A 12875-nucleotide genomic window follows, 5' to 3' on the forward strand; every position below is an offset into this window, starting at 1 on the left:
TGAAATTGCTTGCCTGGAGGCCTGGTAAGCAGCTGGTCAACTAGTGGCGCGTTTCAGGCAAAATCTAGTGGTGGAAAATTAGTTGTTCTGTGAACGTGGATTCGCTGCCAGATAGCAGGCGACTTGCTCGGAGGCCGCGTGAAGGATCTCAGGGATCGCGTGAAGGTGAAGGATCTCAGGGATCGCGTGAAGGAGAAGGATCTCAGGGATCATGTGAAGGAGAATTGCCTGGTTGCCAGAGGTCCCGATGTTTTTTTGGTATTTGGCTTTCCACCAAAGTGCGACACACCATTTCATCAGGAGACGATTGTTTTTTTGTTGATTAATGGTGCAATGATCTTGGTATTCCCCCACCGCTTGGCTGTATCTCTTGGTGGATCTCTGGATGATCAGAGGGTGATCAGGCAATGGTGAATCTTGGAAAATAAAGAGTTTAGTATTTGTTTGTCCATTGTGATCTGTTCTTGGGCCGTGTTCTGCAATGTTTTGTAAGCTATTGTGTTTGATTGTTGTATGGCGAGAGGGCTAAGAAGGGTCTCTAAAGCTGGTTTTGATTCTCTGTCAATGGAAATGTTGGAGCAATATTAGTCATGGACCGCCATACGTGTGGAAGACCTTATGTTGGCGTGGAGTGGTGGCGAGATCAGCGGTCTGTCTGCCAATCTGAGAGTGAGATCCACTGGAGTAGAGAGCCTAGTGGCTTGTCGATGTGTGGAGTTGCCTACAAGGATGCTGAGGACTCTACGTGCAAAGGAGTCTGCGGTGTGTGGGTGACCCACTTCGAGTCGCAACCCCACAATGTACAAACGCTGTAGAATCATTTCAAGGAAATGAAACGCCGAGATTGCAGCCTCTTTCTCAAGGAGGGTTGCAGGCCGCTATGAGGCGAGACACCCAGCTTTGATTTCCCTTAGGCCGTAATACCTTTCTCACGGGGCTACGATATTCTTTCCCTATTCAAGGAGGTTCATCTGAATACAAGTTCAATGGGCACAGAAACCGAATGGAGATATGCGTCAGCAGTATCATTGCAATTTGTATTTGGAGCCACGGGCTTCCTTGCAAATTTTGTGCCCTTTCGACGAGCCTTGGACGGTGGCGAAGGAGAGAAGAGATTGTCATAAGCTCAATTGTAGGCTGAGCCCCTGCAACATGCTGGTTTTCGGGCTGGGCTACGACAGCCTCCTGTGGGCGACCCTCAACCATGCCAGGCGAACAATTTTTTTTTGGCAGAAGTGAACCATCTGCATGAGGAGCTAGCATTCTGCAACAGCGCCTGTGGGTGATCGAGCACTATGTGGCCGATTTATGGTGGCCGAGTGCTGAAGGCAGTCAGCCGGAAGGAATCGAGACTTTGTCAGCTGATTATATATGCATTGTCAAGACTATCATGTCTGTCAGTTGATTATTAGGCAATTACGACCATGCAGATCGATTCTTGAGATTCGACTCAGGGGTATGAGACAGAATTCACGCCTGGCCATGGGTTTTATGCATCGTTTAAATATAAATGCGCCCTTCATTATATTCATTGGGCCTGTTTTTTGGGATTTTCTGCATTTTGAACTCCAATTTACTGTAGGATTACAGGATGCAAATGCTAGAGTCTTCAAGTTTTCTGCCTGGATTTGGCTCTCCATGTGGAGAAGAGAGTGGGAAAAAGAGCTCGCCCTGTTTCGAAGGCCGATTGAGGTCGATCGGTGAAGGAGCGAGCGAGCTGAGTTGTGGCTGGTGATGGTTGTGGGGTCCTCTCAGCTGGACATCCACAGAATACACAAAATGATTGGTATGACAGTGGTCCAGAAATGCAGCAACTGCACTTTGATCGATTTGCTGGGAAGAAATGGGACTCAGAGAATATCAAGGAAAATGAAGATTCTGTGCCTGAAGTGTTGCCAACATATATGACTGGTCAAATTGATGGGTTGTCATTTCAAAAACATGATCAAATTGTATATGTTGCAAAGTCTGCTGCTTTTGTTTATAATTATGTAGATGATGTTATAAGTATAACTATTAGTCATAACTTAACCATCAATGCATCTATATTTGTCTTCTCATGGGCTATTTGTAATCGAGGAACCTTCAGAGATAATTGAGGTGCCCACTAATATCTTTCAGACAACTATGAAAGATGAAAGCAATTGTGTGAACGATTTTGAGTCTGCTGTCTCTGGACTTGACACCATCATCAAGCCCTGGGAATTCTAGCCCAGCTATGCCTATGGGAAATTCTCCTGTGGATGAAACAGATGAAGTTTGCGGTGTAACCTGCGTACGCAAGCAAAGAGTTGCTGCGTGGAGAAGAAAGCAGCATGGGTTGAACTGTTGGTGTGTGTGGACCTCTTCAACGTTCTTGATGCCTTGCTACTACGCCACTCTGCTGCGTGGTTTGTTTGAAATTCACTAGTATGTTTGGTGCAGATCATAAGTATTGAAATGATGTCATGTTATATATTATTTTAGGAATGGTCATGTGAGTAAAGTAAATCTGGTTGGAAAAAAATAATTTATTTATTGTGACATTTAGGTTGGCAAACTATTGTCACGAGTATAAATCTATGTTGGAATTTGCCATTCCAACAATAGACAAATTTATTTGCAGGAATGTTTTACTACCAGATACGATGATGACATGACAATGAAAATGGCAACAAAGAATAGTGGTTGGAGCTGCATGATGATCGCGTTTGTGTGATCAGGAGAGTAGATACTGAAATCCGATGGAGGATTGGACCGTGGAGTCCTGGATTATTGTTCTTGAAGGGAAAATTGTGTTCTCTTCGTGTGGCTGTGAGTGCCTATGTTCTGGTTTCTTTATCAGTGGACCCCTCATAGATGAGGTAAAGGAGCAGCAACAATGTTTATGGTGGACAACAAAGTAGATGTTGTGGTTTGTGGAATAGACTCCCTAGCATGTTATTGTAATAGTCATTGTATGTACTCTGAAACTCCAAAATGTGGAATCAGATGTAAGATTTTTAAGGGCATCTGAAAGTTCGTGGTGATCTTAAAACCACTTTGTAATGGTTTATGGTTGGTGGTGAGCCTGAAACCATCTTTTGTCACTGAATGTGAGGGTTGGTGGTGAGCCAGAAACCATCTATATAGTCTTTGTGACTGAAGTGCCTTTGTGGCCAGCTTGCCTTTGTGGCTGAATCGCCTGTGTGGCTTGAGGTGCCTTTGTGGCTGGAATCGTGGATGTCAACACGTTGTTTGACAAGCTAGCCTTCGTGGTTGTGTTGAGCTCTGGCTGATTTGAGTCAGCGTGCCTTTGTGGCTGTGTGTACACGAGAGCTTTGTGCTCAATTGAGCAGGTGGACTGCAGAACACCTGGCTCGGACTCAGATGATTTTTTCTAAGTAGAAGGGGATTGGCGTTTTTCGCGCTAACAGCAACGCCAGGAAGGCCAACTGACGCGTCTGTTAGGCCATTAATCGCGCCAATGGGTGCAGGTTTTTTTCGTTCAGGATCGCGCCAATTCACCTTCAAGGGGATCCGTGGGATCAGAGAAGTTGTGGATCTGTCCGAGGGCGGCAGATTGTGTTTTTGGAGGTTTTGTACATGCAATTCTCCTGATGGTGGTGGATTTGACTATCATGACAAGTAGTCATTAAGGGGGGGAGTTGGAAATAATTAATTCCTACTTGTCTATGGTTGTAATTTTCTAATTGAGGAGTTTGTTCCTACATAATAGGAATAAGCTAGAATATAGTTTCTCCTAGTTTAGTGTGTGGTTGAGAGAATCTCTCAACCACACTACTATACGTCTAAGATAGCATTCCTATCTTAAGACTAGTGATTGTATAAATATGTGTGTAATCATTCAAGAATTAATAGAATATATTTTGAGTGACTGCAATTTTATCTGATTTCAATGTAGTCATGAGAGAGTAAAGCTAAAATAGAAAACTCTCTCTTATTTCTTTTATTAAAAATCCCATGGGGCCCATTAATTACCGAGGTGGTTATACACTTTTATTAAACTAATACTTTCTAAAAATAATAGAAAGAAAAAATTAATTTAGAAATTGCATTCAGATAAGTGGTTTATACCATTGAAGTGGGGTAGTTATATTTATGTATCTTGGTATACTCCAGAGTGAACCAACTATAATCGTAATCATAAAATGTGAGTACTCTCGAGGGAATTCGATATCTGATTCTAGAAGATGAAAAGCTACAACAACAGGAGCCACTGTGAATGCGAATTTGAGCGAGAAGACGTCATCCAAGTTGAGAGGGTGGTGGAGTCATGAAGGCGGTTTCGTGGAAACGGGCAGTTACACTGAAAATTCGATTATCATGTTCGAGGACTGGTCCATCCCTTGTTAACACTGAATTAATTAAGCCGACGTCTAGTTGTGAGGTCTAATTTCCATTCTAATAATATTAAATTGATATTTGATGGATTGACGTGGTGATAGATAACAAATAGAAATAGAATAGAATAGGGTCACGTCGTTTGATTAATGTGCACCCAAACTAGTATGGTACATATTAAGGGTGGAGTCTGTTTCTCTCTCCCATGAGTTACTTTCGACATATACTCTGGCAATAGCATTTGCTTTGCGCGCCTCGGGGTTTTGGTGTATTTTTTACACATAGATTTTTGAGGGGAATCTATTTGAGCTTATATTTCTGGTAAGAAAAAGATCAGAAATCAATGGAAACCTCGGCAGAGAATCAGGAACAGATTGTTTCATTCGTTGAAATAGTTGGGGAATCGACAGAAAAGGCGCGGCAGTTTTTGGAGGCAACGAATTGGAATCTAGACGAAGCGATACAGTTATTCTATGCTCAGTCTGATAATCAAGAACTGCCATCGGCTTCTACTAGTTCTAATTTAAGTAATGCTCCAGTAGTGGAAAGGCAAAGCCATGAGTACAGTGACCATACAGACTATGTACGCCCACCACTACCAGTTAAGAGGGAAGCATTATACGATGATGAGTTTATACGAAGAAGAGATCAAGAATCGGCAGAACCTAATTCGAATAGATTGGAAGGGCTGTGTCGCCCACCATTCGAATTGATGTTCAAAGGCAGTTTTGAGCAGGCGAAGGTGGAAGCTGCAGGCCAAGGAAAATGGCTCATCGCAAATATACAATCCCCAAAAGAGTTCAGCTCTTATATGCTTAATAGAGACACTTGGGCCAACGAGGGTGTGAGGGAGACTATTAGTGCATTTTTCATTTTCTGGCAAATTTATGACGACAATGAAGAAGGGCGAAAGGTGTCCACCTATTATCATTTGAGTGAGATTCCGTCAACACTTGTTATTGATTCTATCACTGGACAAAAAATGAAAGCTTGGACAGGCACCATCGATCCACAGGAACTGTTACAGGATTTGATGCCTTATATCGATAAGGGCCCCAAGGAATTCACCCATCGAAGGATGAGGAGGGTGACATCAAATGTTAATGATAATATTGCGCAGGAACAAATAGTACAACAAGGAGCCAAAGACGTTTTAGCTGACTTTGCTTCTTTGGCAATCAAGGAAGAGAATCAACAAAAAGCAGTAGAGGCAATCAAGGAAGATAATCAACAAAAAGCTGCTGTGAAACGAGAGTACCCAGCTCTCCCAGAGGAGCCACAAGGTGTCAACATCTGTAGGTTAGGTGTCCGTTTCCCTGATGGCAAGAGGGTGCAGAGGAAGTTTCTGCAAACTGATCCCATACAGTTACTTTGGTCCTTCTGTTCTTCTCAAGTCAAAGAAGCCAGTGATGGGCGGCAATTTAGACTGGCACATGCAGTTCCTGGTGCGTCATCTAAAACATTAGAATACGATAGCAACCTCACCTTTCGAGACTCTGGACTTTCCAATTCGCTCATTTCCATGACGTGGGAATCGTAAATGGAAACCTTCAGGGTGACTTGAACACCCTGTAAAACTTGCAAAACTTCGGCCCGCCAGCATTTTCTCTGTTTACTCTTTCCACATATCATGTTATAGATAGTAACCTAGAACGTAAACGCTATAAAGTAGAAAGATTACTCGTTTTATTCTCCTCATACATCATGTTCTAAACGGTGACGTGGCACGTTTCAATGTATAGCTTGTTTACTTAAATTTAAACATTTCAAAATATCAATGTCAACCATGTAAACTTAAATGTGTTTCAAATTAAATGGATTCAACACCCTAAAAAACACTAATGCAATAAATCTTTGCATATTAAATAAGTTTGATTAAAAAATTACACTGCATTTTGAACAAAATTGACTAGAAAAAAATACTTTTAAAAGACCCAATGTGTTTTTTAACAATGTGTTTTTTTTAAGCATTTTTATTTATATCCAGCCATTTAGTTTATATGGTTATGCTAATTTACGATAATTACAAATCTTATTTGTTAATGATGAAATTAGTTATGTGAAACTTAAACGTAATGTTTTGTTAGGAATTATTATTTTATATGCAAATTTTCTTTTAAGTGTTTCCCCCTTGGAGAAGTAAGTGAACATAGCTCTCTATTACTTATGAGAGGTTTCCTTGGTTGAATTAGGTCATTAACATTGTTATAACAATGGGTTTCCTTTGGTTTATGTGAATTGTGCCTTACTAGTCTTTTAGTTAATCTTAAAATTGAATTAATTGAGGGACATGGGTTTGTTAATGGTCCAATTATAGTATATGGCATAGCCTCAATCTAAGAGCAGTTGGGGTGATGAGGTATGTTGTAATGTTGGCAATAGGTTTGCAATAAAGTATTGACCCAATTCATGCCAATGTCCATGTTGGCAATGACTTGTGAGTTTCATATTGCAAATGTATTGAATTGTGGAGCAGGTGTTGCAACAGGTAGATAGAGAGACGATTGATGAAAGTTAGTACATGGAGAAGCTCATAGCGACATCATCATGGGAGGCATTCCCGGGAAGAACAAAAAAAGGCACAAGGACAAGTCTCAGGATGACGCATAGTCAGGAGTATGTGTACAGTAACCACAATAATGTTGGTGTTGTGTCTTTTCTTGTAAACATTTTGACTCAGTCAAAGTATATGAGAAAGATAAAAATTTAAGTGCAATGTAAATGACCTTAACTACCATTAACCTAGAATTTTAGAAATTGAAAATTAATTGCTTAGCAATCCAATGATATTATCAAGTATTTAAGAGGTTATTATCATTAAAGTTTTTTTATAAATAGAAGCTATGTATTGAATCATGAAATGTAAATTAAAATTTGAAATGCAATACTTAAAATAAATATTTAAAACAAAGTAATTTAATTCTAAAGTACAATTTTAAACATTTCAAAATTTCATTGTAAATTTAAATGTGTTTCAAACTATCTAGGTAATAGTTTATCTCCTATCTAGGTAATACTTTATCTCCTATTATTATTATTATTATTATTATTTACATTTAATTTTTATATAAGTTTATTTTTATGATTTTTGTGATCTTAACAATGTGTTTTTTTAAGCATTTTTATTTATATCCATCCATTTAATTTATATGGTTATGCTAATTTACGATAATTACAAATCTTATTTGTTAATGATGAAATTAGTTATGTGAAACTTAAACGTAATGTTTTGTTAGGAATTATTATTTTATATGCAAATTTTCTTTAAGTGTTTCCCCCTTGAAGAAGTAAGTGAACATAGCTCTCTATTACTTATGAGAGGCTTCATTGGTTGAATTAGGTCATTAACATTGTTATAACGATGGGTTTCCTTTGGTTTATGTGAATTGTGCCTTACTAGTCATTTAGTTAATCTTAAAATTGAATTAATTGAGGGACATGGGGTTGTTAATGGTCCAATTATAGTAGATGGCATAGCCTCAATCTAAGAGCAGTTGGGGTGATGAGGTATGTTGTAATGTTGGCAATAGGTTTGCAATAAAGTATTGACCCAATTCATGCTAATGTCCATGTTGGCAGTGACTTGTGAGTTTCATATTGCAAATGTATTAAATTGTGGAGCAGGTGTTGCAACAGGTAGATAGAGAGACGATTGATGAAAGTTAGTACATGGAGAAGCTCATAGCGACATCATGGGAGGCATTCCCGGGAAGAACAAAAAAAAGGCACAAGGACAAGTCTCAGGATGATGCATAGTCAGGAGTATGTGTACAGTAACCACAATAATGTTGGTGTTGTGTCTTTTCTTGTAAACATTTTGACTCAGTCAAAGTATATGAGAAAGATAAAAATTTAAGTGCAATGTAAATGTTTTAACTCATTAAAATTTGAAATAAAAATATCACAAATCAAAAATAAAAATTGCAAAAGTATCATGCTTATAGTAAGACGCTAAAAAATAAAGGCAATACATATTTGCAAATTAAAAAAAATAACTTTATACTTGCTAAAAAATTGTATTGTGTTTTGAACAAAATTGACTAGAAAAAATACTCTTAAAATAGTCATTTCATTTAGTTGCATTGCTCACAAAATTGTTAGCTTCCGAGGGAAAGGTGGGGCGTTTTTTAGATTGTTCCAATGTTTCAAGATAATTGATTTTTGATGATCTTAACTACCATTATCCTAGAATTTTATAAATTGAAAAGTAATTGCTTAGAAATCCAATAATATTTTTAGGTATTTAAGAAGTTATTATCATTAAAGTTTTTTATAAATAAAAGCTATATATTGAATCATGAAATGTAAATTAAAATTCAAAATGCAATACTTCATGGTAAATATTTCAAACAAAATAATTTAATTATAAAGTACAATTTTAAACCTATCAGAATTTCATTGTCAAACATGTAAACTTAAATGTGTTTCAAACAATTTATGTTAAATTTTATAGGCAAATGTTTCAATATAATAATATAGTTATTTATTGGCAAACATAATCATGTAAATATTTCAATATTATTATAAATAAGAATAATTAGATCAGTTATTTCCATGGAATCAAATGGCTACTGATCATATATATGGGATCATTTCTTGCCACCTAAACAGACAACACTAACTTAGAGACAAAATCTCCATTGTTAAGGGTCTTGTTCCATATTTTTTGAAAATGTACATATTTTTACTAGATATTAACTCTTTTTTTATAACTATAACAACAACAATTATTATTATTATTATTATTATTATTAAATTAAATTTTATTCAAGTTTATTTTTATGCTTTTTTTAATCTCGACAATGTGATTTTTTAAAGCATTTTACTTCTATTTAGTCATTTAACTTATACGATTGTGCTAATTTACGATAATTACAAACCTTATTTGTTAATGATGAAAAATTCTTAATTATTTGCTATTCTTTATTGATAGTTATTAATTGTGTGGAAGTTAAATGCAATGTTTTGTTAGCAATTATTATTTTATTTGCAAATTTTCTTTAAGTCGTTTCGCCCTTGAAGAAGTAAGTGAACATAGCTCTCTATTACTTATGGGAGGTTTCCTTGGTTGAGTTAGGTCATTAACAATGCTAAAACTATGGGTTTCCTTTTCTTTATGTGAATTGTGCCTTAGTAGTCCTTTAGTTAATCTTGAAATTGAATTAATTGAGGGGCATGGGCTTGTTAAGGGTTCAATGATAGTATATGACATTGGCTCAATCAAAGAGCAGTTGGGGTCACGAGGGACGTTGTAACATTGGCAATCGAAGAGCATCTGGGGTCACGAGTTACGTTATAACTTTCACAATCGAAGAGCAGTTGGGGTCATGAGTTATGTTGTAACGTTGGGAATCGAAGAGCCATTGAAGGAAAGACTAGAGATATCCATGATTGGGTCATCTTCTAGAGGAGAGATTTCTTATTCACCACCTTGGGCTTTCCCATCTATAGGGGGAGGGAGAGGCTGAATAACAATCCATTCTATACTAGGCATGAGGTCAACATCTTGGTTCTAGTCCCCTTGTTTTATCTCCATGTACTAGACTAATATCTCCCCCTCAATCTCTTGAACAAGCTCATTATCTTGCTTTTGTATTCTCTCTTCTTCTTCAAGTTATTTCTTCTTTATTATATCCCAACATAGGAATAACTATATTATTATATTCTTCTTCCACTTCAGTCTACATTATTCATCTTCTTTTCTCTTTAGTTCTTCTTATGCCTACGTTTCCTCCCATTCCCTACTTTCATGCTCTTCCTTATGCTTCCGTTCTTCCTCATGTTTCCTTTCTGTTTCCTATTTCTTTCTCTTCCTTTCTACTACCATAGCCACATTTAAAATAGTTGGATCTCCCTCGAACTTATGGATTTTCTCCTATGTTGGGATACGGGAAACCTTCCTAATATACTTAATACTCGCTCGGGTGCATTCATTCAACTCCATTACTTCGTGGGTAACACTTTGTTCTAGAATTGCGTTGGAAGGGATTGCCTAGTTTCTTGGTGCTTGTGACTGAGAGGCATTATAGAAATTCTTCATCTTTTCTTCCTCCAACCTGGCATAGGTCAGATATTTCCACATAAAGTGAAACTTGGCATAGTGTTTCTTACAACCTACAAGGGAAGAGTAGGCAAAGGGGCCTTCTTCCTCTACAGTACTACAATTAGACCTACCTTTCCTCTGATTCCTTACTTTCATGCTCTTCCTTATGCTTCCATTCTTCTTGATGTTTCCTTTCTATTTCCTATTGCTTTGACTTCCTTTCTACTACCATAGCCACCTTTAGAATAGTTGGATCTGCCTTGAACTTATGGATTTTCTCCTATGTTGGGATATGGGAAACCTTCCTAATACACTTAATACTCGGGTGCATTCGTTCAACTCCTTTACTTCTTAGGTAACACTTTGTTCTAGAATTGCGTTGGAATGGATTCCCTAGTTTCTTGGTGCTTGTGACCGAGAGGCATTATAGCAATTCTTCATTTTTTCTTCCTCCAACCTGGCATAGGTTTGATATTTCCACATAAAGTGAAATTTGTCATATTGTTTCTTGCAAATTCCTATGACAACATACTGATGGAAATATATCATACCAAACCTAAGGCTCTTCAATTTTGTGACTTTGTCGTTGATACCTTCAATTTCTTAATCTCATAAGATCGAACCTGTAAGGGAAGAGTAGGCAAAGCTAACTTCTTCCTCTACAGTACTACCATTAGACCTATGAAAATATGATAATAAACCTCTTGCATGACTATTTTATCTATGGGATACCTCAGTAACAGTTGAGATTATTTCTAGCAACCAAAATCTCTAAGGTATGTTTTGTTTGGTGAGGCAAACCAATCTGAAAGTTATGATACTAAACTCATTGCCTCGCGAGACATGCCAGGAGATTCTTCTTCAAAGATCCTCTGATATAACACCCTGAAGAAGTGATCAACTAGTATTTCAAGGACTCATTTGCAGCTTCATTATGCTAATAATTTGCACTAGTTATGGATTGGAGGCTCTCTTGGTGTCTATTTCCAATCCATGTTAGGGAAAGTATTGCAAGCACATATTTCATCTCATGGGTAGACAAGCATGTAGAATTGCTTATTGCCTTTTGGTATATTTTTCTTCTTGTTAACATTGCTCTTCAGATGCTGAGACACGGGATCAAACAAATTAAAGATCTTCCCTTATGAGATGATCTGACATAGCATGTAAACCCGTCCTTTTGGGAAGGATTCAATATTCTTGAGTCCATAAAATCGATAACACTACACTATCAAGTGATGAAACATGTTTTTCAGTGGTTTGGTCTTGTAAGTATTGTTTGGTGTTTGGCGAAACATTTTCGGTTACCTTACCCACACCTTAACCACTTCTTTAGTGTAAATATTTCTACCCACTAGAAATATTTACAGGCATGCTCTTGGTATCCAAGCATTGTAGAATCCATCTAACAACATCCACACATCGTAAGACCGAGAATCGACAAGTGACACTATGAAACCTTGACCATTGGATGTTGATATAAACCTATATATTCTCCATATCTGATTTAAATTTTGTAGAAGTGAATTCATCCCGTGCCAAGTGATATAGGAGTCTTTCTCAATGTAAAATTGTGTGTCAGATAGAATAGGAATTGATGTTGAAGGACTTTCAACAAGTTCGTCGGTTTTGGTTTCTGTGGCCTCCTTTGATGCTAACTTCTTAGGAGGCATGATGCTATCCCCATCAACATATATATAAAAATCAAGTAAATTATTTTGAAATGATTAATGACTAAAAACATATTTAACTCCCTCTAAGATTGGATTTTGCTGATGAATAAACATACTATACACTATATAATAAATTCTCTGTTTGAATCTCAACGCAGCTTCCAATAAATCATTGGTCAAAATCTTTGTAAGTGGTACACTTACATAGCTTTACTAAAAAATAAACTCCCTTTAACTACAAAACTAACTTCTTAGCATAATTACCAGCTTCGATCTTGACACTGATTTATCCGACGATAATGGTTGTTTTCGATGTTTTCATCATCAAAGTTTAATAATTCCAAGGTTTTCGTAAATCTATGATAATCAAGATGAGAGAAGAAAAAATCTGGAATTTTGGCGCACCACATTGGATGATGTGCCTTGTTTCATTAGCCATGGGACAATTGGGCGGAGGAATTGAATGCACATAGTTCATAAAATAACACCAACCCGGACACAGACCGTTTAGTTTGAAAAATGTCATATGTCGGCACCATCTCAGACGTCAAACTCACCCCATCCATCCAACTTCCCAACCATCGGTCGCATCCACGGTATCTCCTCTGTGATTTCTACCTTAATAGGTTGAGAATTTGATTTTTTGTTCAGAGTTAATTTGATGAGAAAATGTCCTCTCCTATTTTGTTGTAACAACAAACCTCAACACAAATTTATGTGATATTTTATGAAAACCCATAACTAATAAATTAGCAATTTCACTTAAAGGTGTAAAGGAATACCGAAGGAATAGAATATTTGGAAAATTCATGTCGCTTAGAATAGAGCCCACTGAC

The 12875-nt window shown here is 37.3% G+C and overlaps 1 pseudogene; it reads left to right on the plus strand.

Annotated features, from left to right (window-relative positions):
• The first annotated feature begins 4666 nt into the window (after positions 1 to 4666).
• Positions 4667 to 5863, plus strand: LOC149231132 (plant UBX domain-containing protein 7 pseudogene; annotated as a pseudogene).
• The last annotated feature ends 7012 nt before the right edge of the window (positions 5864 to 12875 follow it).

This window comes from Pinus tabuliformis, chromosome J (assembly GCF_031772625.1).
Source record: "Pinus tabuliformis cultivar Carrire ecotype Pingquan chromosome J, CPIR1, whole genome shotgun sequence".
In the NCBI taxonomy this organism is placed as follows: Eukaryota; Viridiplantae; Streptophyta; class Pinopsida; order Pinales; family Pinaceae; genus Pinus; species Pinus tabuliformis.